Raw genomic sequence first — 26,805 nt, 5'->3', positions numbered from 1 at the left:
TAAAAATATGGAACGCTTCACGAATTTGCGTGTCATCCTTGCGCAGGGGCCATGCTAATCTTCTCTGTATCGTTCCAATTTTAGTATATGTGCCGCCGAAGCGAGCACACTTCATTGATGAACCTACAATGTTTATAAACTCTCTAAATCTACGGTCTCTAGACATAGGGTGGCCTGGCAGAGATGCTCGTATGGCCAGTAAGCATTCAAATCTGAGCCAATGGGCAAAAATGCATGAAGAGTAACAATCCATTATTCTTCACTGCATTTGTGGTCCAAGACTTCACCAATTGGAAGTATGTAGATTATGCCAGGGTTGCAAAGGCTCATGGTTCAGGCTACTGACAAGGAACATTGTGACATCATGCTGCCTGTGGAACAGTGATATTAAAGGTGAGACAGCTGCACAGTAGGTTAGGTGAAGGGCTCTGAGAGGTGAAAGGCAGCATGCTTGGGTCCCTGGACAAGGTGAGCCTATGACAAGGTGTCTGAATTTTCGCCTGTATTGTAATATTAAACACTTTATTGTTGTACCCGCCTGCTGATTAAGGAGTCCTCAAGATCAGCTCCACACAGACGTGGAACTGATGATGTTAATGCAGAATATTTAAGAAACTGAGGCTGATCTAAAACATTTCCTTGGACCTAGGACCATTTCCCCTGACTTTTAGGTCCTTCGTCCTCCTAAAGTCCTTTGTATAAGTTAGGAACACCTGACAGAACAGAATTTCAGGAGGTCAGGTGGGTTTACTTGTGTCTTCTGGTTGTGAGCAGTAAACGTGGCTAAAAAGGTTGATGGAATGGTGTTTTAAAACACACACACACACACACACACACACACACACAACTTCTGGTCCTCTTAAGGACAAAAGTATGGGTAATCCTACATGGGGCCAGTGGCGCAATGGATAACGCGTCTGACTACGGATCAGAAGATTGTAGGTTCGACTCCTATCTGGCTCGAAAGGGTCATAGGTCCCTGTTTTATGGTATTCCTGTGGAATTCTTATTTACCTCAGACTTGTTGTAGGTTCAATATTCTCGAGCAGGACTCATCCAGCAGTCGTTCCATGGTAGGGCTGCAGTAATAGGACCACGGCTAGTTAAAAGTTTCCCATTTGCTGCTGGATTCTATGTGAAGGCCGTCATGTGGTGTGCTGCTTTTGTATTTCAACATGGGTCTCTGAGTCTCTAAACTAGGAAAAAATCTTGTTGAGAAAAGTGTGTGTGAGAGGGTCTGTGGGTGCAGGCAGGTGTGTGCACTTGAGTGCTGACCCATTTACATGTGTGAGAGGGACAAGCAAATTGCCTGTGGGATGTAGGCCTACAACTGGAACCAAGCAGCCAGGCAGAACCACAGGTAAGGAGAGAGGAAGGCAGTTCATTATTAGAGCAGGATCATGAGCATCTTGCCCTGCTCCCTTCTGCCCCGATCGGCCACGATCGGCCAAGACCTCTCTATTAGGGTGGAGGGTGAACATTTCTTGGACCTCAGAAACTGAGGGATGCAGCGCCGATATGTCCTCCAAGGGCCTAGAGGACCTGGTGCCCAATCATGCCTGGTGTTTTTCAGCTTACCCGACCAATCTGGTTGCAAGGCGGATTTTAACAGTACTGCTGAAAAGGGACTCCCAGACAGCCCTGAGGCCATCATTTGCATAGGCCCTCCCCTTCTCTTTCTCTTGCTTCCCACAAAGCAACGCATCGCTGGCAGCAGTATAGATTTGGGGGTTGTGAAGAATAATGACAGGGAGGCTGAAGAAGGGAAAGAAAAGTCCCAGAAGTCCTGCAGGCTTCCTTGCTAAATGCAGCTGGCCATAGAGTGCACCTTCATTACTGCGAGGTAAATACATTAAAAATGTTGAGGAGAGACAAATTGAAAAATAGATATTAGGAGGAAAGCACTGGAACCTGCTTTATTATTTCAATTAGTCTTGAAAACATAGAACATTTCTCTCCTGAAAGCTGGTAAAAATATGGAACGCTTCACGAATTTGCGTGTCATCCTTGCGCAGGGGCCATGCTAATCTTCTCTGTATCGTTCCAATTTTAGTATATGTGCCGCCGAAGCGAGCACACTTCATTGATGAACCTACAATGTTTATAAACTCTCTAAATCTACGGTCTCTAGACATAGGGTGGCCTGGCAGAGATGCTCGTATGGCCAGTAAGCATTCAAATCCGAGCCAATGGGCAAAAATGCATGAAGAGTAACAATCCATTATTCTTCACTGCATTTGTGGTCCAGGACTTCACCAATTGGAAGTATGTAGATTATGCCAGGGTTGCAAAGGCTCATGGTTCAGGCTACTGACAAGGAACATTGTGACATCATGCTGCCTGTGGAACAGTGATATTAAAGGTGAGACAGCTGCACAGTAGGTTAGGTGAAGGGCTCTGAGAGGTGAAAGGCAGCATGCTTGGGTCCCTGGACAAGGTGAGCCTATGACAAGGTGTCTGAATTTTCGCCTGTATTGTAATATTAAACACTTTATTGTTGTACCCGCCTGCTGATTAAGGAGTCCTCAAGATCAGCTCCACACAGACGTGGAACTGATGATGTTAATGCAGAATATTTAAGAAACTGAGGCTGATCTAAAACATTTCCTTGGACCTAGGACCATTTCCCCTGACTTTTAGGTCCTTCGTCCTCCTAAAGTCCTTTGTATAAGTTAGGAACACCTGACAGAACAGAATTTCAGGAGGTCAGGTGGGTTTACTTGTGTCTTCTGGTTGTGAGCAGTAAACGTGGCTAAAAAGGTTGATGGAATGGTGTTTTAAAACACACACACACACACACACACAACTTCTGGTCCTCTTAAGGACAAAAGTATGGGTAATCCTACATGGGGCCAGTGGCGCAATGGATAACGCGTCTGACTACGGATCAGAAGATTGTAGGTTCGACTCCTATCTGGCTCGAAAGGGTCATAGGTCCCTGTTTTATGGTATTCCTGTGGAATTCTTATTTACCTCAGACTTGTTGTAGGTTCAATATTCTCGAGCAGGACTCATCCAGCAGTCGTTCCATGGTAGGGCTGCAGTAATAGGACCACGGCTAGTTAAAAGTTTCCCATTTGCTGCTGGATTCTATGTGAAGGCCGTCATGTGGTGTGCTGCTTTTGTATTTCAACATGGGTCTCTGAGTCTCTAAACTAGGAAAAAATCTTGTTGAGAAAAGTGTGTGTGAGAGGGTCTGTGGGTGCAGGCAGGTGTGTGCACTTGAGTGCTGACCCATTTACATGTGTGAGAGGGACAAGCAAATTGCCTGTGGGATGTAGGCCTACAACTGGAACCAAGCAGCCAGGCAGAACCACAGGTAAGGAGAGAGGAAGGCAGTTCATTATTAGAGCAGGATCATGAGCATCTTGCCCTGCTCCCTTCTGCCCCGATCGGCCACGATCGGCCAAGACCTCTCTATTAGGGTGGAGGGTGAACATTTCTTGGACCTCAGAAACTGAGGGATGCAGCGCCGATATGTCCTCCAAGGGCCTAGAGGACCTGGTGCCCAATCATGCCTGGTGTTTTTCAGCTTACCCGACCAATCTGGTTGCAAGGCGGATTTTAACAGTACTGCTGAAAAGGGACTCCCAGACAGCCCTGAGGCCATCATTTGCATAGGCCCTCCCCTTCTCTTTCTCTTGCTTCCCACAAAGCAACGCATCGCTGGCAGCAGTATAGATTTGGGGGTTGTGAAGAATAATGACAGGGAGGCTGAAGAAGGGAAAGAAAAGTCCCAGAAGTCCTGCAGGCTTCCTTGCTAAATGCAGCTGGCCATAGAGTGCACCTTCATTACTGCGAGGTAAATACATTAAAAATGTTGAGGAGAGACAAATTGAAAAATAGATATTAGGAGGAAAGCACTGGAACCTGCTTTATTATTTCAATTAGTCTTGAAAACATAGAACATTTCTCTCCTGAAAGCTGGTAAAAATATGGAACGCTTCACGAATTTGCGTGTCATCCTTGCGCAGGGGCCATGCTAATCTTCTCTGTATCGTTCCAATTTTAGTATATGTGCCGCCGAAGCGAGCACACTTCATTGATGAACCTACAATGTTTATAAACTCTCTAAATCTACGGTCTCTAGACATAGGGTGGCCTGGCAGAGATGCTCGTATGGCCAGTAAGCATTCAAATCTGAGCCAATGGGCAAAAATGCATGAAGAGTAACAATCCATTATTCTTCACTGCATTTGTGGTCCAAGACTTCACCAATTGGAAGTATGTAGATTATGCCAGGGTTGCAAAGGCTCATGGTTCAGGCTACTGACAAGGAACATTGTGACATCATGCTGCCTGTGGAACAGTGATATTAAAGGTGAGACAGCTGCACAGTAGGTTAGGTGAAGGGCTCTGAGAGGTGAAAGGCAGCATGCTTGGGTCCCTGGACAAGGTGAGCCTATGACAAGGTGTCTGAATTTTCGCCTGTATTGTAATATTAAACACTTTATTGTTGTACCCGCCTGCTGATTAAGGAGTCCTCAAGATCAGCTCCACACAGACGTGGAACTGATGATGTTAATGCAGAATATTTAAGAAACTGAGGCTGATCTAAAACATTTCCTTGGACCTAGGACCATTTCCCCTGACTTTTAGGTCCTTCGTCCTCCTAAAGTCCTTTGTATAAGTTAGGAACACCTGACAGAACAGAATTTCAGGAGGTCAGGTGGGTTTACTTGTGTCTTCTGGTTGTGAGCAGTAAACGTGGCTAAAAAGGTTGATGGAATGGTGTTTTAAAACACACACACACACACACACACACAACTTCTGGTCCTCTTAAGGACAAAAGTATGGGTAATCCTACATGGGGCCAGTGGCGCAATGGATAACGCGTCTGACTACGGATCAGAAGATTGTAGGTTCGACTCCTATCTGGCTCGAAAGGGTCATAGGTCCCTGTTTTATGGTATTCCTGTGGAATTCTTATTTACCTCAGACTTGTTGTAGGTTCAATCTTCTCGAGCAGGACTCATCCAGCAGTCGTTCCATGGTAGGGCTGCAGTAATAGGACCACGGCTAGTTAAAAGTTTCCCATTTGCTGCTGGATTCTATGTGAAGGCCGTCATGTGGTGTGCTGCTTTTGTATTTCAACATGGGTCTCTGAGTCTCTAAACTAGGAAAAAATCTTGTTGAGAAAAGTGTGTGTGAGAGGGTCTGTGGGTGCAGGCAGGTGTGTGCACTTGAGTGCTGACCCATTTACATGTGTGAGAGGGACAAGCAAATTGCCTGTGGGATGTAGGCCTACAACTGGAACCAAGCAGCCAGGCAGAACCACAGGTAAGGAGAGAGGAAGGCAGTTCATTATTAGAGCAGGATCATGAGCATCTTGCCCTGCTCCCTTCTGCCCGATCGGCCACGATCGGCCAAGACCTCTCTATTAGGGTGGAGGGTGAACATTTCTTGGACCTCAGAAACTGAGGGATGCAGCGCCGATATGTCCTCCAAGGGCCTAGAGGACCTGGTGCCCAATCATGCCTGGTGTTTTTCAGCTTACCCGACCAATCTGGTTGCAAGGCGGATTTTAACAGTACTGCTGAAAAGGGACTCCCAGACAGCCCTGAGGCCATCATTTGCATAGGCCCTCCCCTTCTCTTTCTCTTGCTTCCCACAAAGCAACGCATCGCTGGCAGCAGTATAGATTTGGGGGTTGTGAAGAATAATGACAGGGAGGCTGAAGAAGGGAAAGAAAAGTCCCAGAAGTCCTGCAGGCTTCCTTGCTAAATGCAGCTGGCCATAGAGTGCACCTTCATTACTGCGAGGTAAATACATTAAAAATGTTGAGGAGAGACAAATTGAAAAATAGATATTAGGAGGAAAGCACTGGAACCTGCTTTATTATTTCAATTAGTCTTGAAAACATAGAACATTTCTCTCCTGAAAGCTGGTAAAAATATGGAACGCTTCACGAATTTGCGTGTCATCCTTGCGCAGGGGCCATGCTAATCTTCTCTGTATCGTTCCAATTTTAGTATATGTGCCGCCGAAGCGAGCACACTTCATTGATGAACCTACAATGTTTATAAACTCTCTAAATCTACGGTCTCTAGACATAGGGTGGCCTGGCAGAGATGCTCGTATGGCCAGTAAGCATTCAAATCTGAGCCAATGGGCAAAAATGCATGAAGAGTAACAATCCATTATTCTTCACTGCATTTGTGGTCCAAGACTTCACCAATTGGAAGTATGTAGATTATGCCAGGGTTGCAAAGGCTCATGGTTCAGGCTACTGACAAGGAACATTGTGACATCATGCTGCCTGTGGAACAGTGATATTAAAGGTGAGACAGCTGCACAGTAGGTTAGGTGAAGGGCTCTGAGAGGTGAAAGGCAGCATGCTTGGGTCCCTGGACAAGGTGAGCCTATGACAAGGTGTCTGAATTTTCGCCTGTATTGTAATATTAAACACTTTATTGTTGTACCCGCCTGCTGATTAAGGAGTCCTCAAGATCAGCTCCACACAGACGTGGAACTGATGATGTTAATGCAGAATATTTAAGAAACTGAGGCTGATCTAAAACATTTCCTTGGACCTAGGACCATTTCCCCTGACTTTTAGGTCCTTCGTCCTCCTAAAGTCCTTTGTATAAGTTAGGAACACCTGACAGAACAGAATTTCAGGAGGTCAGGTGGGTTTACTTGTGTCTTCTGGTTGTGAGCAGTAAACGTGGCTAAAAAGGTTGATGGAATGGTGTTTTAAAACACACACACACACACACACACAACTTCTGGTCCTCTTAAGGACAAAAGTATGGGTAATCCTACATGGGGCCAGTGGCGCAATGGATAACGCGTCTGACTACGGATCAGAAGATTGTAGGTTCGACTCCTATCTGGCTCGAAAGGGTCATAGGTCCCTGTTTTATGGTATTCCTGTGGAATTCTTATTTACCTCAGACTTGTTGTAGGTTCAATCTTCTCGAGCAGGACTCATCCAGCAGTCGTTCCATGGTAGGGCTGCAGTAATAGGACCACGGCTAGTTAAAAGTTTCCCATTTGCTGCTGGATTCTATGTGAAGGCCGTCATGTGGTGTGCTGCTTTTGTATTTCAACATGGGTCTCTGAGTCTCTAAACTAGGAAAAAATCTTGTTGAGAAAAGTGTGTGTGAGAGGGTCTGTGGGTGCAGGCAGGTGTGTGCACTTGAGTGCTGACCCATTTACATGTGTGAGAGGGACAAGCAAATTGCCTGTGGGATGTAGGCCTACAACTGGAACCAAGCAGCCAGGCAGAACCACAGGTAAGGAGAGAGGAAGGCAGTTCATTATTAGAGCAGGATCATGAGCATCTTGCCCTGCTCCCTTCTGCCCGATCGGCCACGATCGGCCAAGACCTCTCTATTAGGGTGGAGGGTGAACATTTCTTGGACCTCAGAAACTGAGGGATGCAGCGCCGATATGTCCTCCAAGGGCCTAGAGGACCTGGTGCCCAATCATGCCTGGTGTTTTTCAGCTTACCCGACCAATCTGGTTGCAAGGCGGATTTTAACAGTACTGCTGAAAAGGGACTCCCAGACAGCCGTGAGGCCATCATTTGCATAGGCCCTCCCCTTCTCTTTCTCTTGCTTCCCACAAAGCAACGCATCGCTGGCAGCAGTATAGATTTGGGGGTTGTGAAGAATAATGACAGGGAGGCTGAAGAAGGGAAAGAAAAGTCCCAGAAGTCCTGCAGGCTTCCTTGCTAAATGCAGCTGGCCATAGAGTGCACCTTCATTACTGCGAGGTAAATACATTAAAAATGTTGAGGAGAGACAAATTGAAAAATAGATATTAGGAGGAAAGCACTGGAACCTGCTTTATTATTTCAATTAGTCTTGAAAACATAGAACATTTCTCTCCTGAAAGCTGGTAAAAATATGGAACGCTTCACGAATTTGCGTGTCATCCTTGCGCAGGGGCCATGCTAATCTTCTCTGTATCGTTCCAATTTTAGTATATGTGCCGCCGAAGCGAGCACACTTCATTGATGAACCTACAATGTTTATAAACTCTCTAAATCTACGGTCTCTAGACATAGGGTGGCCTGGCAGAGATGCTCGTATGGCCAGTAAGCATTCAAATCCGAGCCAATGGGCAAAAATGCATGAAGAGTAACAATCCATTATTCTTCACTGCATTTGTGGTCCAGGACTTCACCAATTGGAAGTATGTAGATTATGCCAGGGTTGCAAAGGCTCATGGTTCAGGCTACTGACAAGGAACATTGTGACATCATGCTGCCTGTGGAACAGTGATATTAAAGGTGAGACAGCTGCACAGTAGGTTAGGTGAAGGGCTCTGAGAGGTGAAAGGCAGCATGCTTGGGTCCCTGGACAAGGTGAGCCTATGACAAGGTGTCTGAATTTTCGCCTGTATTGTAATATTAAACACTTTATTGTTGTACCCGCCTGCTGATTAAGGAGTCCTCAAGATCAGCTCCACACAGACGTGGAACTGATGATGTTAATGCAGAATATTTAAGAAACTGAGGCTGATCTAAAACATTTCCTTGGACCTAGGACCATTTCCCCTGACTTTTAGGTCCTTCGTCCTCCTAAAGTCCTTTGTATAAGTTAGGAACACCTGACAGAACAGAATTTCAGGAGGTCAGGTGGGTTTACTTGTGTCTTCTGGTTGTGAGCAGTAAACGTGGCTAAAAAGGTTGATGGAATGGTGTTTTAAAACACACACACACACACACACACAACTTCTGGTCCTCTTAAGGACAAAAGTATGGGTAATCCTACATGGGGCCAGTGGCGCAATGGATAACGCGTCTGACTACGGATCAGAAGATTGTAGGTTCGACTCCTATCTGGCTCGAAAGGGTCATAGGTCCCTGTTTTATGGTATTCCTGTGGAATTCTTATTTACCTCAGACTTGTTGTAGGTTCAATATTCTCGAGCAGGACTCATCCAGCAGTCGTTCCATGGTAGGGCTGCAGTAATAGGACCACGGCTAGTTAAAAGTTTCCCATTTGCTGCTGGATTCTATGTGAAGGCCGTCATGTGGTGTGCTGCTTTTGTATTTCAACATGGGTCTCTGAGTCTCTAAACTAGGAAAAAATCTTGTTGAGAAAAGTGTGTGTGAGAGGGTCTGTGGGTGCAGGCAGGTGTGTGCACTTGAGTGCTGACCCATTTACATGTGTGAGAGGGACAAGCAAATTGCCTGTGGGATGTAGGCCTACAACTGGAACCAAGCAGCCAGGCAGAACCACAGGTAAGGAGAGAGGAAGGCAGTTCATTATTAGAGCAGGATCATGAGCATCTTGCCCTGCTCCCTTCTGCCCGATCGGCCACGATCGGCCAAGACCTCTCTATTAGGGTGGAGGGTGAACATTTCTTGGACCTCAGAAACTGAGGGATGCAGCGCCGATATGTCCTCCAAGGGCCTAGAGGACCTGGTGCCCAATCATGCCTGGTGTTTTTCAGCTTACCCGACCAATCTGGTTGCAAGGCGGATTTTAACAGTACTGCTGAAAAGGGACTCCCAGACAGCCCTGAGGCCATCATTTGCATAGGCCCTCCCCTTCTCTTTCTCTTGCTTCCCACAAAGCAACGCATCGCTGGCAGCAGTATAGATTTGGGGGTTGTGAAGAATAATGACAGGGAGGCTGAAGAAGGGAAAGAAAAGTCCCAGAAGTCCTGCAGGCTTCCTTGCTAAATGCAGCTGGCCATAGAGTGCACCTTCATTACTGCGAGGTAAATACATAAAAAATGTTGAGGAGAGACAAATTGAAAAATAGATATTAGGAGGAAAGCACTGGAACCTGCTTTATTATTACAATTAGTCTTGAAAACATAGAACATTTCTCTCCTGAAAGCTGGTAAAAATATGGAACGCTTCACGAATTTGCGTGTCATCCTTGCGCAGGGGCCATGCTAATCTTCTCTGTATCGTTCCAATTTTAGTATATGTGCCGCCGAAGCGAGCACACTTCATTGATGAACCTACAATGTTTATAAACTCTCTAAATCTACGGTCTCTAGACATAGGGTGGCCTGGCAGAGATGCTCGTATGGCCAGTAAGCATTCAAATCTGAGCCAATGGGCAAAAATGCATGAAGAGTAACAATCCATTATTCTTCACTGCATTTGTGGTCCAAGACTTCACCAATTGGAAGTATGTAGATTATGCCAGGGTTGCAAAGGCTCATGGTTCAGGCTACTGACAAGGAACATTGTGACATCATGCTGCCTGTGGAACAGTGATATTAAAGGTGAGACAGCTGCACAGTAGGTTAGGTGAAGGGCTCTGAGAGGTGAAAGGCAGCATGCTTGGGTCCCTGGACAAGGTGAGCCTATGACAAGGTGTCTGAATTTTCGCCTGTATTGTAATATTAAACACTTTATTGTTGTACCCGCCTGCTGATTAAGGAGTCCTCAAGATCAGCTCCACACAGACGTGGAACTGATGATGTTAATGCAGAATATTTAAGAAACTGAGGCTGATCTAAAACATTTCCTTGGACCTAGGACCATTTCCCCTGACTTTTAGGTCCTTCGTCCTCCTAAAGTCCTTTATATAAGTTAGGAACACCTGACAGAACAGAATTTCAGGAGGTCAGGTGGGTTTACTTGTGTCTTCTGGTTGTGAGCAGTAAACGTGGCTAAAAAGGTTGATGGAATGGTGTTTTAAAACACACACACACACACACACACACAACTTCTGGTCCTCTTAAGGACAAAAGTATGGGTAATCCTACATGGGGCCAGTGGCGCAATGGATAACGCGTCTGACTACGGATCAGAAGATTGTAGGTTCGACTCCTATCTGGCTCGAAAGGGTCATAGGTCCCTGTTTTATGGTATTCCTGTGGAATTCTTATTTACCTCAGACTTGTTGTAGGTTCAATATTCTCGAGCAGGACTCATCCAGCAGTCGTTCCATGGTAGGGCTGCAGTAATAGGACCACGGCTAGTTAAAAGTTTCCCATTTGCTGCTGGATTCTATGTGAAGGCCGTCATGTGGTGTGCTGCTTTTGTATTTCAACATGGGTCTCTGAGTCTCTAAACTAGGAAAAAATCTTGTTGAGAAAAGTGTGTGTGAGAGGGTCTGTGGGTGCAGGCAGGTGTGTGCACTTGAGTGCTGACCCATTTACATGTGTGAGAGGGACAAGCAAATTGCCTGTGGGATGTAGGCCTACAACTGGAACCAAGCAGCCAGGCAGAACCACAGGTAAGGAGAGAGGAAGGCAGTTCATTATTAGAGCAGGATCATGAGCATCTTGCCCTGCTCCCTTCTGCCCCGATCGGCCACGATCGGCCAAGACCTCTCTATTAGGGTGGAGGGTGAACATTTCTTGGACCTCAGAAACTGAGGGATGCAGCGCCGATATGTCCTCCAAGGGCCTAGAGGACCTGGTGCCCAATCATGCCTGGTGTTTTTCAGCTTACCCGACCAATCTGGTTGCAAGGCGGATTTTAACAGTACTGCTGAAAAGGGACTCCCAGACAGCCCTGAGGCCATCATTTGCATAGGCCCTCCCCTTCTCTTTCTCTTGCTTCCCACAAAGCAACGCATCGCTGGCAGCAGTATAGATTTGGGGGTTGTGAAGAATAATGACAGGGAGGCTGAAGAAGGGAAAGAAAAGTCCCAGAAGTCCTGCAGGCTTCCTTGCTAAATGCAGCTGGCCATAGAGTGCACCTTCATTACTGCGAGGTAAATACATTAAAAATGTTGAGGAGAGACAAATTGAAAAATAGATATTAGGAGGAAAGCACTGGAACCTGCTTTATTATTTCAATTAGTCTTGAAAACATAGAACATTTCTCTCCTGAAAGCTGGTAAAAATATGGAACGCTTCACGAATTTGCGTGTCATCCTTGCGCAGGGGCCATGCTAATCTTCTCTGTATCGTTCCAATTTTAGTATATGTGCCGCCGAAGCGAGCACACTTCATTGATGAACCTACAATGTTTATAAACTCTCTAAATCTACGGTCTCTAGACATAGGGTGGCCTGGCAGAGATGCTCGTATGGCCAGTAAGCATTCAAATCCGAGCCAATGGGCAAAAATGCATGAAGAGTAACAATCCATTATTCTTCACTGCATTTGTGGTCCAGGACTTCACCAATTGGAAGTATGTAGATTATGCCAGGGTTGCAAAGGCTCATGGTTCAGGCTACTGACAAGGAACATTGTGACATCATGCTGCCTGTGGAACAGTGATATTAAAGGTGAGACAGCTGCACAGTAGGTTAGGTGAAGGGCTCTGAGAGGTGAAAGGCAGCATGCTTGGGTCCCTGGACAAGGTGAGCCTATGACAAGGTGTCTGAATTTTCGCCTGTATTGTAATATTAAACACTTTATTGTTGTACCCGCCTGCTGATTAAGGAGTCCTCAAGATCAGCTCCACACAGACGTGGAACTGATGATGTTAATGCAGAATATTTAAGAAACTGAGGCTGATCTAAAACATTTCCTTGGACCTAGGACCATTTCCCCTGACTTTTAGGTCCTTCGTCCTCCTAAAGTCCTTTGTATAAGTTAGGAACACCTGACAGAACAGAATTTCAGGAGGTCAGGTGGGTTTACTTGTGTCTTCTGGTTGTGAGCAGTAAACGTGGCTAAAAAGGTTGATGGAATGGTGTTTTAAAACACACACACACACACACACACAACTTCTGGTCCTCTTAAGGACAAAAGTATGGGTAATCCTACATGGGGCCAGTGGCGCAATGGATAACGCGTCTGACTACGGATCAGAAGATTGTAGGTTCGACTCCTATCTGGCTCGAAAGGGTCATAGGTCCCTGTTTTATGGTATTCCTGTGGAATTCTTATTTACCTCAGACTTGTTGTAGGTTCAATATTCTCGAGCAGGACTCATCCAGCAGTCGTTCCATGGTAGGGCTGCAGTAATAGGACCACGGCTAGTTAAAAGTTTCCCATTTGCTGCTGGATTCTATGTGAAGGCCGTCATGTGGTGTGCTGCTTTTGTATTTCAACATGGGTCTCTGAGTCTCTAAACTAGGAAAAAATCTTGTTGAGAAAAGTGTGTGTGAGAGGGTCTGTGGGTGCAGGCAGGTGTGTGCACTTGAGTGCTGACCCATTTACATGTGTGAGAGGGACAAGCAAATTGCCTGTGGGATGTAGGCCTACAACTGGAACCAAGCAGCCAGGCAGAACCACAGGTAAGGAGAGAGGAAGGCAGTTCATTATTAGAGCAGGATCATGAGCATCTTGCCCTGCTCCCTTCTGCCCGATCGGCCACGATCGGCCAAGACCTCTCTATTAGGGTGGAGGGTGAACATTTCTTGGACCTCAGAAACTGAGGGATGCAGCGCCGATATGTCCTCCAAGGGCCTAGAGGACCTGGTGCCCAATCATGCCTGGTGTTTTTCAGCTTACCCGACCAATCTGGTTGCAAGGCGGATTTTAACAGTACTGCTGAAAAGGGACTCCCAGACAGCCCTGAGGCCATCATTTGCATAGGCCCTCCCCTTCTCTTTCTCTTGCTTCCCACAAAGCAACGCATCGCTGGCAGCAGTATAGATTTGGGGGTTGTGAAGAATAATGACAGGGAGGCTGAAGAAGGGAAAGAAAAGTCCCAGAAGTCCTGCAGGCTTCCTTGCTAAATGCAGCTGGCCATAGAGTGCACCTTCATTACTGCGAGGTAAATACATAAAAAATGTTGAGGAGAGACAAATTGAAAAATAGATATTAGGAGGAAAGCACTGGAACCTGCTTTATTATTACAATTAGTCTTGAAAACATAGAACATTTCTCTCCTGAAAGCTGGTAAAAATATGGAACGCTTCACGAATTTGCGTGTCATCCTTGCGCAGGGGCCATGCTAATCTTCTCTGTATCGTTCCAATTTTAGTATATGTGCCGCCGAAGCGAGCACACTTCATTGATGAACCTACAATGTTTATAAACTCTCTAAATCTACGGTCTCTAGACATAGGGTGGCCTGGCAGAGATGCTCGTATGGCCAGTAAGCATTCAAATCTGAGCCAATGGGCAAAAATGCATGAAGAGTAACAATCCATTATTCTTCACTGCATTTGTGGTCCAAGACTTCACCAATTGGAAGTATGTAGATTATGCCAGGGTTGCAAAGGCTCATGGTTCAGGCTACTGACAAGGAACATTGTGACATCATGCTGCCTGTGGAACAGTGATATTAAAGGTGAGACAGCTGCACAGTAGGTTAGGTGAAGGGCTCTGAGAGGTGAAAGGCAGCATGCTTGGGTCCCTGGACAAGGTGAGCCTATGACAAGGTGTCTGAATTTTCGCCTGTATTGTAATATTAAACACTTTATTGTTGTACCCGCCTGCTGATTAAGGAGTCCTCAAGATCAGCTCCACACAGACGTGGAACTGATGATGTTAATGCAGAATATTTAAGAAACTGAGGCTGATCTAAAACATTTCCTTGGACCTAGGACCATTTCCCCTGACTTTTAGGTCCTTCGTCCTCCTAAAGTCCTTTATATAAGTTAGGAACACCTGACAGAACAGAATTTCAGGAGGTCAGGTGGGTTTACTTGTGTCTTCTGGTTGTGAGCAGTAAACGTGGCTAAAAAGGTTGATGGAATGGTGTTTTAAAACACACACACACACACACACACAACTTCTGGTCCTCTTAAGGACAAAAGTATGGGTAATCCTACATGGGGCCAGTGGCGCAATGGATAACGCGTCTGACTACGGATCAGAAGATTGTAGGTTCGACTCCTATCTGGCTCGAAAGGGTCATAGGTCCCTGTTTTATGGTATTCCTGTGGAATTCTTATTTACCTCAGACTTGTTGTAGGTTCAATATTCTCGAGCAGGACTCATCCAGCAGTCGTTCCATGGTAGGGCTGCAGTAATAGGACCACGGCTAGTTAAAAGTTTCCCATTTGCTGCTGGATTCTATGTGAAGGCCGTCATGTGGTGTGCTGCTTTTGTATTTCAACATGGGTCTCTGAGTCTCTAAACTAGGAAAAAATCTTGTTGAGAAAAGTGTGTGTGAGAGGGTCTGTGGGTGCAGGCAGGTGTGTGCACTTGAGTGCTGACCCATTTACATGTGTGAGAGGGACAAGCAAATTGCCTGTGGGATGTAGGCCTACAACTGGAACCAAGCAGCCAGGCAGAACCACAGGTAAGGAGAGAGGAAGGCAGTTCATTATTAGAGCAGGATCATGAGCATCTTGCCCTGCTCCCTTCTGCCCCGATCGGCCACGATCGGCCAAGACCTCTCTATTAGGGTGGAGGGTGAACATTTCTTGGACCTCAGAAACTGAGGGATGCAGCGCCGATATGTCCTCCAAGGGCCTAGAGGACCTGGTGCCCAATCATGCCTGGTGTTTTTCAGCTTACCCGACCAATCTGGTTGCAAGGCGGATTTTAACAGTACTGCTGAAAAGGGACTCCCAGACAGCCCTGAGGCCATCATTTGCATAGGCCCTCCCCTTCTCTTTCTCTTGCTTCCCACAAAGCAACGCATCGCTGGCAGCAGTATAGATTTGGGGGTTGTGAAGAATAATGACAGGGAGGCTGAAGAAGGGAAAGAAAAGTCCCAGAAGTCCTGCAGGCTTCCTTGCTAAATGCAGCTGGCCATAGAGTGCACCTTCATTACTGCGAGGTAAATACATTAAAAATGTTGAGGAGAGACAAATTGAAAAATAGATATTAGGAGGAAAGCACTGGAACCTGCTTTATTATTTCAATTAGTCTTGAAAACATAGAACATTTCTCTCCTGAAAGCTGGTAAAAATATGGAACGCTTCACGAATTTGCGTGTCATCCTTGCGCAGGGGCCATGCTAATCTTCTCTGTATCGTTCCAATTTTAGTATATGTGCCGCCGAAGCGAGCACACTTCATTGATGAACCTACAATGTTTATAAACTCTCTAAATCTACGGTCTCTAGACATAGGGTGGCCTGGCAGAGATGCTCGTATGGCCAGTAAGCATTCAAATCCGAGCCAATGGGCAAAAATGCATGAAGAGTAACAATCCATTATTCTTCACTGCATTTGTGGTCCAGGACTTCACCAATTGGAAGTATGTAGATTATGCCAGGGTTGCAAAGGCTCATGGTTCAGGCTACTGACAAGGAACATTGTGACATCATGCTGCCTGTGGAACAGTGATATTAAAGGTGAGACAGCTGCACAGTAGGTTAGGTGAAGGGCTCTGAGAGGTGAAAGGCAGCATGCTTGGGTCCCTGGACAAGGTGAGCCTATGACAAGGTGTCTGAATTTTCGCCTGTATTGTAATATTAAACACTTTATTGTTGTACCCGCCTGCTGATTAAGGAGTCCTCAAGATCAGCTCCACACAGACGTGGAACTGATGATGTTAATGCAGAATATTTAAGAAACTGAGGCTGATCTAAAACATTTCCTTGGACCTAGGACCATTTCCCCTGACTTTTAGGTCCTTCGTCCTCCTAAAGTCCTTTGTATAAGTTAGGAACACCTGACAGAACAGAATTTCAGGAGGTCAGGTGGGTTTACTTGTGTCTTCTGGTTGTGAGCAGTAAACGTGGCTAAAAAGGTTGATGGAATGGTGTTTTAAAACACACACACACACACACACACAACTTCTGGTCCTCTTAAGGACAAAAGTATGGGTAATCCTACATGGGGCCAGTGGCGCAATGGATAACGCGTCTGACTACGGATCAGAAGATTGTAGGTTCGACTCCTATCTGGCTCGAAAGGGTCATAGGTCCCTGTTTTATGGTATTCCTGTGGAATTCTTATTTACCTCAGACTTGTTGTAGGTTCAATATTCTCGAGCAGGACTCATCCAGCAGTCGTTCCATGGTAGGGCTGCAGTAATAGGACCACGGCTAGTTAAAAGTTTCCCATTTGCTGCTGGATTCTATGTGAAGGCCGTCATGTGGTGTGCTGCTTTTGTATTTCAACATGGGTCTCTGAGTCTCTAAACTAGGAAAAAATCTTGTTGAGAAAAGTGTGTGTGAGAGGGTCTGTGGGTGCAGGCAGGTGTGTGCACTTGAGTGCTGACCCATTTACATGTGTGAGAGGGACAAGCAAATTGCCTGTGGGATGTAGGCCTACAACTGGAACCAAGCAGCCAGGCAGAACCACAGGTAAGGAGAGAGGAAGGCAGTTCATTATTAGAGCAGGATCATGAGCATCTTGCCCTGCTCCCTTCTGCCCGATCGGCCACGATCGGCCAAGACCTCTCTATTAGGGTGGAGGGTGAACATTTCTTGGACCTCAGAAACTGAGGGATGCAGCGCCGATATGTCCTCCAAGGGCCTAGAGGACCTGGTGCCCAATCATGCCTGGTGTTTTTCAGCTTACCCGACCAATCTGGTTGCAAGGCGGATTTTAACAGTACTGCTGAAAAGGGACTCCCAGACAGCCCTGAGGCCATCATTTGCATAGGCCCTCCCCTTCTCTTTCTCTTGCTTCCCACAAAGCAACGCATCGCTGGCAGCAGTATAGATTTGGGGGTTGTGAAGAATAATGACAGGGAGGCTGAAGAAGGGAAAGAAAAGTCCCAGAAGTCCTGCAGGCTTCCTTGCTAAATGCAGCTGGCCATAGAGTGCACCTTCATTACTGCGAGGTAAATACATAAAAAATGTTGAGGAGAGACAAATTGAAAAATAGATATTAGGAGGAAAGCACTGGAACCTGCTTTATTATTACAATTAGTCTTGAAAACATAGAACATTTCTCTCCTGAAAGCTGGTAAAAATATGGAACGCTTCACGAATTTGCGTGTCATCCTTGCGCAGGGGCCATGCTAATCTTCTCTGTATCGTTCCAATTTTAGTATATGTGCCGCCGAAGCGAGCACACTTCATTGATGAACCTACAATGTTTATAAACTCTCTAAATCTACGGTCTCTAGACATAGGGTGGCCTGGCAGAGATGCTCGTATGGCCAGTAAGCATTCAAATCTGAGCCAATGGGCAAAAATGCATGAAGAGTAACAATCCATTATTCTTCACTGCATTTGTGGTCCAAGACTTCACCAATTGGAAGTATGTAGATTATGCCAGGGTTGCAAAGGCTCATGGTTCAGGCTACTGACAAGGAACATTGTGACATCATGCTGCCTGTGGAACAGTGATATTAAAGGTGAGACAGCTGCACAGTAGGTTAGGTGAAGGGCTCTGAGAGGTGAAAGGCAGCATGCTTGGGTCCCTGGACAAGGTGAGCCTATGACAAGGTGTCTGAATTTTCGCCTGTATTGTAATATTAAACACTTTATTGTTGTACCCGCCTGCTGATTAAGGAGTCCTCAAGATCAGCTCCACACAGACGTGGAACTGATGATGTTAATGCAGAATATTTAAGAAACTGAGGCTGATCTAAAACATTTCCTTGGACCTAGGACCATTTCCCCTGACTTTTAGGTCCTTCGTCCTCCTAAAGTCCTTTGTATAAGTTAGGAACACCTGACAGAACAGAATTTCAGGAGGTCAGGTGGGTTTACTTGTGTCTTCTGGTTGTGAGCAGTAAACGTGGCTAAAAAGGTTGATGGAATGGTGTTTTAAAACACACACACACACACACACACAACTTCTGGTCCTCTTAAGGACAAAAGTATGGGTAATCCTACATGGGGCCAGTGGCGCAATGGATAACGCGTCTGACTACGGATCAGAAGATTGTAGGTTCGACTCCTATCTGGCTCGAAAGGGTCATAGGTCCCTGTTTTATGGTATTCCTGTGGAATTCTTATTTACCTCAGACTTGTTGTAGGTTCAATCTTCTCGAGCAGGACTCATCCAGCAGTCGTTCCATGGTAGGGCTGCAGTAATAGGACCACGGCTAGTTAAAAGTTTCCCATTTGCTGCTGGATTCTATGTGAAGGCCGTCATGTGGTGTGCTGCTTTTGTATTTCAACATGGGTCTCTGAGTCTCTAAACTAGGAAAAAATCTTGTTGAGAAAAGTGTGTGTGAGAGGGTCTGTGGGTTCAGGCAGGTGTGTGCACTTGAGTGCTGACCCATTTACATGTGTGAGAGGGACAAGCAAATTGCCTGTGGGATGTAGGCCTACAACTGGAACCAAGCAGCCAGGCAGAACCACAGGTAAGGAGAGAGGAAGGCAGTTCATTATTAGAGCAGGATCATGAGCATCTTGCCCTGCTCCCTTCTGCCCGATCGGCCACGATCGGCCAAGACCTCTCTATTAGGGTGGAGGGTGAACATTTCTTGGACCTCAGAAACTGAGGGATGCAGCGCCGATATGTCCTCCAAGGGCCTAGAGGACCTGGTGCCCAATCATGCCTGGTGTTTTTCAGCTTACCCGACCAATCTGGTTGCAAGGCGGATTTTAACAGTACTGCTGAAAAGGGACTCCCAGACAGCCCTGAGGCCATCATTTGCATAGGCCCTCCCCTTCTCTTTCTCTTGCTTCCCACAAAGCAACGCATCGCTGGCAGCAGTATAGATTTGGGGGTTGTGAAGAATAATGACAGGGAGGCTGAAGAAGGGAAAGAAAAGTCCCAGAAGTCCTGCAGGCTTCCTTGCTAAATGCAGCTGGCCATAGAGTGCACCTTCATTACTGCGAGGTAAATACATTAAAAATGTTGAGGAGAGACAAATTGAAAAATAGATATTAGGAGGAAAGCACTGGAACCTGCTTTATTATTTCAATTAGTCTTGAAAACATAGAACATTTCTCTCCTGAAAGCTGGTAAAAATATGGAACGCTTCACGAATTTGCGTGTCATCCTTGCGCAGGGGCCATGCTAATCTTCTCTGTATCGTTCCAATTTTAGTATATGTGCCGCCGAAGCGAGCACACTTCATTGATGAACCTACAATGTTTATAAACTCTCTAAATCTACGGTCTCTAGACATAGGGTGGCCTGGCAGAGATGCTCGTATGGCCAGTAAGCATTCAAATCTGAGCCAATGGGCAAAAATGCATGAAGAGTAACAATCCATTATTCTTCACTGCATTTGTGGTCCAAGACTTCACCAATTGGAAGTATGTAGATTATGCCAGGGTTGCAAAGGCTCATGGTTCAGGCTACTGACAAGGAACATTGTGACATCATGCTGCCTGTGGAACAGTGATATTAAAGGTGAGACAGCTGCACAGTAGGTTAGGTGAAGGGCTCTGAGAGGTGAAAGGCAGCATGCTTGGGTCCCTGGACAAGGTGAGCCTATGACAAGGTGTCTGAATTTTCGCCTGTATTGTAATATTAAACACTTTATTGTTGTACCCGCCTGCTGATTAAGGAGTCCTCAAGATCAGCTCCACACAGACGTGGAACTGATGATGTTAATGCAGAATATTTAAGAAACTGAGGCTGATCTAAAACATTTCCTTGGACCTAGGACCATTTCCCCTGACTTTTAGGTCCTTCGTCCTCCTAAAGTCCTTTGTATAAGTTAGGAACACCTGACAGAACAGAATTTCAGGAGGTCAGGTGGGTTTACTTGTGTCTTCTGGTTGTGAGCAGTAAACGTGGCTAAAAAGGTTGATGGAATGGTGTTTTAAAACACACACACACACACACACACACAACTTCTGGTCCTCTTAAGGACAAAAGTATGGGTAATCCTACATGGGGCCAGTGGCGCAATGGATAACGCGTCTGACTACGGATCAGAAGATTGTAGGTTCGACTCCTATCTGGCTCGAAAGGGTCATAGGTCCCTGTTTTATGGTATTCCTGTGGAATTCTTATTTACCTCAGACTTGTTGTAGGTTCAATCTTCTCGAGCAGGACTCATCCAGCAGTCGTTCCATGGTAGGGCTGCAGTAATAGGACCACGGCTAGTTAAAAGTTTCCCATTTGCTGCTGGATTCTATGTGAAGGCCGTCATGTGGTGTGCTGCTTTTGTATTTCAACATGGGTCTCTGAGTCTCTAAACTAGGAAAAAATCTTGTTGAGAAAAGTGTGTGTGAGAGGGTCTGTGGGTGCAGGCAGGTGTGTGCACTTGAGTGCTGACCCATTTACATGTGTGAGAGGGACAAGCAAATTGCCTGTGGGATGTAGGCCTACAACTGGAACCAAGCAGCCAGGCAGAACCACAGGTAAGGAGAGAGGAAGGCAGTTCATTATTAGAGCAGGATCATGAGCATCTTGCCCTGCTCCCTTCTGCCCGATCGGCCACGATCGGCCAAGACCTCTCTATTAGGGTGGAGGGTGAACATTTCTTGGACCTCAGAAACTGAGGGATGCAGCGCCGATATGTCCTCCAAGGGCCTAGAGGACCTGGTGCCCAATCATGCCTGGTGTTTTTCAGCTTACCCGACCAATCTGGTTGCAAGGCGGATTTTAACAGTACTGCTGAAAAGGGACTCCCAGACAGCCCTGAGGCCATCATTTGCATAGGCCCTCCCCTTCTCTTTCTCTTGCTTCCCACAAAGCAACGCATCGCTGGCAGCAGTATAGATTTGGGGGTTGTGAAGAATAATGACAGGGAGGCTGAAGAAGGGAAAGAAAAGTCCCAGAAGTCCTGCAGGCTTCCTTGCTAAATGCAGCTGGCCATAGAGTGCACCTTCATTACTGCGAGGTAAATACATTAAAAATGTTGAGGAGAGACAAATTGAAAAATAGATATTAGGAGGAAAGCACTGGAACCTGCTTTATTATTTCAATTAGTCTTGAAAACATAGAACATTTCTCTCCTGAAAGCTGGTAAAAATATGGAACGCTTCACGAATTTGCGTGTCATCCTTGCGCAGGGGCCATGCTAATCTTCTCTGTATCGTTCCAATTTTAGTATATGTGCCGCCGAAGCGAGCACACTTCATTGATGAACCTACAATGTTTATAAACTCTCTAAATCTACGGTCTCTAGACATAGGGTGGCCTGGCAGAGATGCTCGTATGGCCAGTAAGCATTCAAATCTGAGCCAATGGGCAAAAATGCATGAAGAGTAACAATCCATTATTCTTCACTGCATTTGTGGTCCAAGACTTCACCAATTGGAAGTATGTAGATTATGCCAGGGTTGCAAAGGCTCATGGTTCAGGCTACTGACAAGGAACATTGTGACATCATGCTGCCTGTGGAACAGTGATATTAAAGGTGAGACAGCTGCACAGTAGGTTAGGTGAAGGGCTCTGAGAGGTGAAAGGCAGCATGCTTGGGTCCCTGGACAAGGTGAGCCTATGACAAGGTGTCTGAATTTTCGCCTGTATTGTAATATTAAACACTTTATTGTTGTACCCGCCTGCTGATTAAGGAGTCCTCAAGATCAGCTCCACACAGACGTGGAACTGATGATGTTAATGCAGAATATTTAAGAAACTGAGGCTGATCTAAAACATTTCCTTGGACCTAGGACCATTTCCCCTGACTTTTAGGTCCTTCGTCCTCCTAAAGTCCTTTGTATAAGTTAGGAACACCTGACAGAACAGAATTTCAGGAGGTCAGGTGGGTTTACTTGTGTCTTCTGGTTGTGAGCAGTAAACGTGGCTAAAAAGGTTGATGGAATGGTGTTTTAAAACACACACACACACACACACACACAACTTCTGGTCCTCTTAAGGACAAAAGTATGGGTAATCCTACATGGGGCCAGTGGCGCAATGGATAACGCGTCTGACTACGGATCAGAAGATTGTAGGTTCGACTCCTATCTGGCTCGAAAGGGTCATAGGTCCCTGTTTTATGGTATTCCTGTGGAATTCTTATTTACCTCAGACTTGTTGTAGGTTCAATCTTCTCGAGCAGGACTCATCCAGCAGTCGTTCCATGGTAGGGCTGCAGTAATAGGACCACGGCTAGTTAAAAGTTTCCCATTTGCTGCTGGATTCTATGTGAAGGCCGTCATGTGGTGTGCTGCTTTTGTATTTCAACATGGGTCTCTGAGTCTCTAAACTAGGAAAAAATCTTGTTGAGAAAAGTGTGTGTGAGAGGGTCTGTGGGTGCAGGCAGGTGTGTGCACTTGAGTGCTGACCCATTTACATGTGTGAGAGGGACAAGCAAATTGCCTGTGGGATGTAGGCCTACAACTGGAACCAAGCAGCCAGGCAGAACCACAGGTAAGGAGAGAGGAAGGCAGTTCATTATTAGAGCAGGATCATGAGCATCTTGCCCTGCTCCCTTCTGCCCGATCGGCCACGATCGGCCAAGACCTCTCTATTAGGGTGGAGGGTGAACATTTCTTGGACCTCAGAAACTGAGGGATGCAGCGCCGATATGTCCTCCAAGGGCCTAGAGGACCTGGTGCCCAATCATGCCTGGTGTTTTTCAGCTTACCCGACCAATCTGGTTGCAAGGCGGATTTTAACAGTACTGCTGAAAAGGGACTCCCAGACAGCCCTGAGGCCATCATTTGCATAGGCCCTCCCCTTCTCTTTCTCTTGCTTCCCACAAAGCAACGCATCGCTGGCAGCAGTATAGATTTGGGGGTTGTGAAGAATAATGACAGGGAGGCTGAAGAAGGGAAAGAAAAGTCCCAGAAGTCCTGCAGGCTTCCTTGCTAAATGCAGCTGGCCATAGAGTGCACCTTCATTACTGCGAGGTAAATACATTAAAAATGTTGAGGAGAGACAAATTGAAAAATAGATATTAGGAGGAAAGCACTGGAACCTGCTTTATTATTTCAATTAGTCTTGAAAACATAGAACATTTCTCTCCTGAAAGCTGGTAAAAATATGGAACGCTTCACGAATTTGCGTGTCATCCTTGCGCAGGGGCCATGCTAATCTTCTCTGTATCGTTCCAATTTTAGTATATGTGCCGCCGAAGCGAGCACACTTCATTGATGAACCTACAATGTTTATAAACTCTCTAAATCTACGGTCTCTAGACATAGGGTGGCCTGGCAGAGATGCTCGTATGGCCAGTAAGCATTCAAATCTGAGCCAATGGGCAAAAATGCATGAAGAGTAACAATCCATTATTCTTCACTGCATTTGTGGTCCAAGACTTCACCAATTGGAAGTATGTAGATTATGCCAGGGTTGCAAAGGCTCATGGTTCAGGCTACTGACAAGGAACATTGTGACATCATGCTGCCTGTGGAACAGTGATATTAAAGGTGAGACAGCTGCACAGTAGGTTAGGTGAAGGGCTCTGAGAGGTGAAAGGCAGCATGCTTGGGTCCCTGGACAAGGTGAGCCTATGACAAGGTGTCTGAATTTTCGCCTGTATTGTAATATTAAACACTTTATTGTTGTACCCGCCTGCTGATTAAGGAGTCCTCAAGATCAGCTCCACACAGACGTGGAACTGATGATGTTAATGCAGAATATTTAAGAAACTGAGGCTGATCTAAAACATTTCCTTGGACCTAGGACCATTTCCCCTGACTTTTAGGTCCTTCGTCCTCCTAAAGTCCTTTGTATAAGTTAGGAACACCTGACAGAACAGAATTTCAGGAGGTCAGGTGGGTTTACTTGTGTCTTCTGGTTGTGAGCAGTAAACGTGGCTAAAAAGGTTGATGGAATGGTGTTTTAAAACACACACACACACACACACACAACTTCTGGTCCTCTTAAGGACAAAAGTATGGGTAATCCTACATGGGGCCAGTGGCGCAATGGATAACGCGTCTGACTACGGATCAGAAGATTGTAGGTTCGACTCCTATCTGGCTCGAAAGGGTCATAGGTCCCTGTTTTATGGTATTCCTGTGGAATTCTTATTTACCTCAGACTTGTTGTAGGTTCAATCTTCTCGAGCAGGACTCATCCAGCAGTCGTTCCATGGTAGGGCTGCAGTAATAGGACCACGGCTAGTTAAAAGTTTCCCATTTGCTGCTGGATTCTATGTGAAGGCCGTCATGTGGTGTGCTGCTTTTGTATTTCAACATGGGTCTCTGAGTCTCTAAACTAGGAAAAAATCTTGTTGAGAAAAGTGTGTGTGAGAGGGTCTGTGGGTGCAGGCAGGTGTGTGCACTTGAGTGCTGACCCATTTACATGTGTGAGAGGGACAAGCAAATTGCCTGTGGGATGTAGGCCTACAACTGGAACCAAGCAGCCAGGCAGAACCACAGGTAAGGAGAGAGGAAGGCAGTTCATTATTAGAGCAGGATCATGAGCATCTTGCCCTGCTCCCTTCTGCCCGATCGGCCACGATCGGCCAAGACCTCTCTATTAGGGTGGAGGGTGAACATTTCTTGGACCTCAGAAACTGAGGGATGCAGCGCCGATATGTCCTCCAAGGGCCTAGAGGACCTGGTGCCCAATCATGCCTGGTGTTTTTCAGCTTACCCGACCAATCTGGTTGCAAGGCGGATTTTAACAGTACTGCTGAAAAGGGACTCCCAGACAGCCCTGAGGCCATCATTTGCATAGGCCCTCCCCTTCTCTTTCTCTTGCTTCCCACAAAGCAACGCATCGCTGGCAGCAGTATAGATTTGGGGGTTGTGAAGAATAATGACAGGGAGGCTGAAGAAGGGAAAGAAAAGTCCCAGAAGTCCTGCAGGCTTCCTTGCTAAATGCAGCTGGCCATAGAGTGCACCTTCATTACTGCGAGGTAAATACATTAAAAATGTTGAGGAGAGACAAATTGAAAAATAGATATTAGGAGGAAAGCACTGGAACCTGCTTTATTATTTCAATTAGTCTTGAAAACATAGAACATTTCTCTCCTGAAAGCTGGTAAAAATATGGAACGCTTCACGAATTTGCGTGTCATCCTTGCGCAGGGGCCATGCTAATCTTCTCTGTATCGTTCCAATTTTAGTATATGTGCCGCCGAAGCGAGCACACTTCATTGATGAACCTACAATGTTTATAAACTCTCTAAATCTACGGTCTCTAGACATAGGGTGGCCTGGCAGAGATGCTCGTATGGCCAGTAAGCATTCAAATCTGAGCCAATGGGCAAAAATGCATGAAGAGTAACAATCCATTATTCTTCACTGCATTTGTGGTCCAAGACTTCACCAATTGGAAGTATGTAGATTATGCCAGGGTTGCAAAGGCTCATGGTTCAGGCTACTGACAAGGAACATTGTGACATCATGCTGCCTGTGGAACAGTGATATTAAAGGTGAGACAGCTGCACAGTAGGTTAGGTGAAGGGCTCTGAGAGGTGAAAGGCAGCATGCTTGGGTCCCTGGACAAGGTGAGCCTATGACAAGGTGTCTGAATTTTCGCCTGTATTGTAATATTAAACACTTTATTGTTGTACCCGCCTGCTGATTAAGGAGTCCTCAAGATCAGCTCCACACAGACGTGGAACTGATGATGTTAATGCAGAATATTTAAGAAACTGAGGCTGATCTAAAACATTTCCTTGGACCTAGGACCATTTCCCCTGACTTTTAGGTCCTTCGTCCTCCTAAAGTCCTTTGTATAAGTTAGGAACACCTGACAGAACAGAATTTCAGGAGGTCAGGTGGGTTTACTTGTGTCTTCTGGTTGTGAGCAGTAAACGTGGCTAAAAAGGTTGATGGAATGGTGTTTTAAAACACACACACACACACACACACAACTTCTGGTCCTCTTAAGGACAAAAGTATGGGTAATCCTACATGGGGCCAGTGGCGCAATGGATAACGCGTCTGACTACGGATCAGAAGATTGTAGGTTCGACTCCTATCTGGCTCGAAAGGGTCATAGGTCCCTGTTTTATGGTATTCCTGTGGAATTCTTATTTACCTCAGACTTGTTGTAGGTTCAATCTTCTCGAGCAGGACTCATCCAGCAGTCGTTCCATGGTAGGGCTGCAGTAATAGGACCACGGCTAGTTAAAAGTTTCCCATTTGCTGCTGGATTCTATGTGAAGGCCGTCATGTGGTGTGCTGCTTTTGTATTTCAACATGGGTCTCTGAGTCTCTAAACTAGGAAAAAATCTTGTTGAGAAAAGTGTGTGTGAGAGGGTCTGTGGGTGCAGGCAGGTGTGTGCACTTGAGTGCTGACCCATTTACATGTGTGAGAGGGACAAGCAAATTGCCTGTGGGATGTAGGCCTACAACTGGAACCA

The 26,805-nt window shown here is 46.0% G+C and overlaps 28 non-coding genes across 28 annotated transcripts; 14 read left to right on the top strand and 14 right to left on the bottom strand.

Moving 5' to 3' along the window:
* Window position 1: 1 nt before the first annotated feature.
* On the bottom strand, window positions 2-108 carry LOC146819569 (U6 spliceosomal RNA). The gene has a single exon (XR_014964162.1). It is a non-coding gene; the product is annotated as a U6 spliceosomal RNA (small nuclear RNA).
* Window positions 109-890: 782 nt separating this feature from the next.
* Window positions 891-963, top strand: TRNAR-ACG (transfer RNA arginine (anticodon ACG)). Its single transcript has one exon. It is a non-coding gene; the product is annotated as a tRNA-Arg (tRNA).
* Window positions 964-1,970: 1,007 nt separating this feature from the next.
* Window positions 1,971-2,077, bottom strand: LOC146819567 (U6 spliceosomal RNA). Its single transcript, XR_014964161.1, has one exon. It is a non-coding gene; the product is annotated as a U6 spliceosomal RNA (small nuclear RNA).
* A 772-nt stretch (window positions 2,078-2,849) lies between these two features.
* On the top strand, window positions 2,850-2,922 carry TRNAR-ACG (transfer RNA arginine (anticodon ACG)). Its single transcript has one exon. It is a non-coding gene; the product is annotated as a tRNA-Arg (tRNA).
* Window positions 2,923-3,929: 1,007 nt separating this feature from the next.
* Window positions 3,930-4,036, bottom strand: LOC146819565 (U6 spliceosomal RNA). The gene has a single exon (XR_014964160.1). It is a non-coding gene; the product is annotated as a U6 spliceosomal RNA (small nuclear RNA).
* Window positions 4,037-4,810: 774 nt separating this feature from the next.
* On the top strand, window positions 4,811-4,883 carry TRNAR-ACG (transfer RNA arginine (anticodon ACG)). The gene has a single exon. It is a non-coding gene; the product is annotated as a tRNA-Arg (tRNA).
* Window positions 4,884-5,889: 1,006 nt separating this feature from the next.
* LOC146819563 (U6 spliceosomal RNA) lies at window positions 5,890-5,996 on the bottom strand. Its single transcript, XR_014964159.1, has one exon. It is a non-coding gene; the product is annotated as a U6 spliceosomal RNA (small nuclear RNA).
* Window positions 5,997-6,768: 772 nt separating this feature from the next.
* Window positions 6,769-6,841, top strand: TRNAR-ACG (transfer RNA arginine (anticodon ACG)). The gene has a single exon. It is a non-coding gene; the product is annotated as a tRNA-Arg (tRNA).
* A 1,006-nt stretch (window positions 6,842-7,847) lies between these two features.
* LOC146819561 (U6 spliceosomal RNA) lies at window positions 7,848-7,954 on the bottom strand. The gene has a single exon (XR_014964158.1). It is a non-coding gene; the product is annotated as a U6 spliceosomal RNA (small nuclear RNA).
* A 772-nt stretch (window positions 7,955-8,726) lies between these two features.
* Window positions 8,727-8,799, top strand: TRNAR-ACG (transfer RNA arginine (anticodon ACG)). The gene has a single exon. It is a non-coding gene; the product is annotated as a tRNA-Arg (tRNA).
* A 1,006-nt stretch (window positions 8,800-9,805) lies between these two features.
* LOC146819559 (U6 spliceosomal RNA) lies at window positions 9,806-9,912 on the bottom strand. The gene has a single exon (XR_014964157.1). It is a non-coding gene; the product is annotated as a U6 spliceosomal RNA (small nuclear RNA).
* Window positions 9,913-10,686: 774 nt separating this feature from the next.
* Window positions 10,687-10,759, top strand: TRNAR-ACG (transfer RNA arginine (anticodon ACG)). The gene has a single exon. It is a non-coding gene; the product is annotated as a tRNA-Arg (tRNA).
* A 1,007-nt stretch (window positions 10,760-11,766) lies between these two features.
* LOC146819557 (U6 spliceosomal RNA) lies at window positions 11,767-11,873 on the bottom strand. The gene has a single exon (XR_014964156.1). It is a non-coding gene; the product is annotated as a U6 spliceosomal RNA (small nuclear RNA).
* Window positions 11,874-12,645: 772 nt separating this feature from the next.
* On the top strand, window positions 12,646-12,718 carry TRNAR-ACG (transfer RNA arginine (anticodon ACG)). Its single transcript has one exon. It is a non-coding gene; the product is annotated as a tRNA-Arg (tRNA).
* Window positions 12,719-13,724: 1,006 nt separating this feature from the next.
* LOC146819555 (U6 spliceosomal RNA) lies at window positions 13,725-13,831 on the bottom strand. The gene has a single exon (XR_014964155.1). It is a non-coding gene; the product is annotated as a U6 spliceosomal RNA (small nuclear RNA).
* A 772-nt stretch (window positions 13,832-14,603) lies between these two features.
* Window positions 14,604-14,676, top strand: TRNAR-ACG (transfer RNA arginine (anticodon ACG)). The gene has a single exon. It is a non-coding gene; the product is annotated as a tRNA-Arg (tRNA).
* A 1,007-nt stretch (window positions 14,677-15,683) lies between these two features.
* Window positions 15,684-15,790, bottom strand: LOC146819553 (U6 spliceosomal RNA). The gene has a single exon (XR_014964154.1). It is a non-coding gene; the product is annotated as a U6 spliceosomal RNA (small nuclear RNA).
* Window positions 15,791-16,562: 772 nt separating this feature from the next.
* On the top strand, window positions 16,563-16,635 carry TRNAR-ACG (transfer RNA arginine (anticodon ACG)). The gene has a single exon. It is a non-coding gene; the product is annotated as a tRNA-Arg (tRNA).
* A 1,006-nt stretch (window positions 16,636-17,641) lies between these two features.
* On the bottom strand, window positions 17,642-17,748 carry LOC146819551 (U6 spliceosomal RNA). The gene has a single exon (XR_014964153.1). It is a non-coding gene; the product is annotated as a U6 spliceosomal RNA (small nuclear RNA).
* A 772-nt stretch (window positions 17,749-18,520) lies between these two features.
* TRNAR-ACG (transfer RNA arginine (anticodon ACG)) lies at window positions 18,521-18,593 on the top strand. The gene has a single exon. It is a non-coding gene; the product is annotated as a tRNA-Arg (tRNA).
* Window positions 18,594-19,599: 1,006 nt separating this feature from the next.
* On the bottom strand, window positions 19,600-19,706 carry LOC146819549 (U6 spliceosomal RNA). The gene has a single exon (XR_014964151.1). It is a non-coding gene; the product is annotated as a U6 spliceosomal RNA (small nuclear RNA).
* Window positions 19,707-20,480: 774 nt separating this feature from the next.
* TRNAR-ACG (transfer RNA arginine (anticodon ACG)) lies at window positions 20,481-20,553 on the top strand. The gene has a single exon. It is a non-coding gene; the product is annotated as a tRNA-Arg (tRNA).
* A 1,006-nt stretch (window positions 20,554-21,559) lies between these two features.
* On the bottom strand, window positions 21,560-21,666 carry LOC146819547 (U6 spliceosomal RNA). The gene has a single exon (XR_014964150.1). It is a non-coding gene; the product is annotated as a U6 spliceosomal RNA (small nuclear RNA).
* Window positions 21,667-22,440: 774 nt separating this feature from the next.
* On the top strand, window positions 22,441-22,513 carry TRNAR-ACG (transfer RNA arginine (anticodon ACG)). The gene has a single exon. It is a non-coding gene; the product is annotated as a tRNA-Arg (tRNA).
* Window positions 22,514-23,519: 1,006 nt separating this feature from the next.
* Window positions 23,520-23,626, bottom strand: LOC146819545 (U6 spliceosomal RNA). The gene has a single exon (XR_014964149.1). It is a non-coding gene; the product is annotated as a U6 spliceosomal RNA (small nuclear RNA).
* A 772-nt stretch (window positions 23,627-24,398) lies between these two features.
* On the top strand, window positions 24,399-24,471 carry TRNAR-ACG (transfer RNA arginine (anticodon ACG)). Its single transcript has one exon. It is a non-coding gene; the product is annotated as a tRNA-Arg (tRNA).
* Window positions 24,472-25,477: 1,006 nt separating this feature from the next.
* On the bottom strand, window positions 25,478-25,584 carry LOC146819543 (U6 spliceosomal RNA). The gene has a single exon (XR_014964148.1). It is a non-coding gene; the product is annotated as a U6 spliceosomal RNA (small nuclear RNA).
* Window positions 25,585-26,356: 772 nt separating this feature from the next.
* TRNAR-ACG (transfer RNA arginine (anticodon ACG)) lies at window positions 26,357-26,429 on the top strand. Its single transcript has one exon. It is a non-coding gene; the product is annotated as a tRNA-Arg (tRNA).
* Window positions 26,430-26,805: the final 376 nt, after the last annotated feature.

This window comes from Triturus cristatus, chromosome 6 (assembly GCF_964204655.1).
Source record: "Triturus cristatus chromosome 6, aTriCri1.1, whole genome shotgun sequence".
Taxonomy (NCBI): Eukaryota; Metazoa; Chordata; class Amphibia; order Caudata; family Salamandridae; genus Triturus; species Triturus cristatus.
Note: the sequence above shows the minus strand (reverse complement) of the source record. Positions and strands in the feature narration are given on the sequence as shown.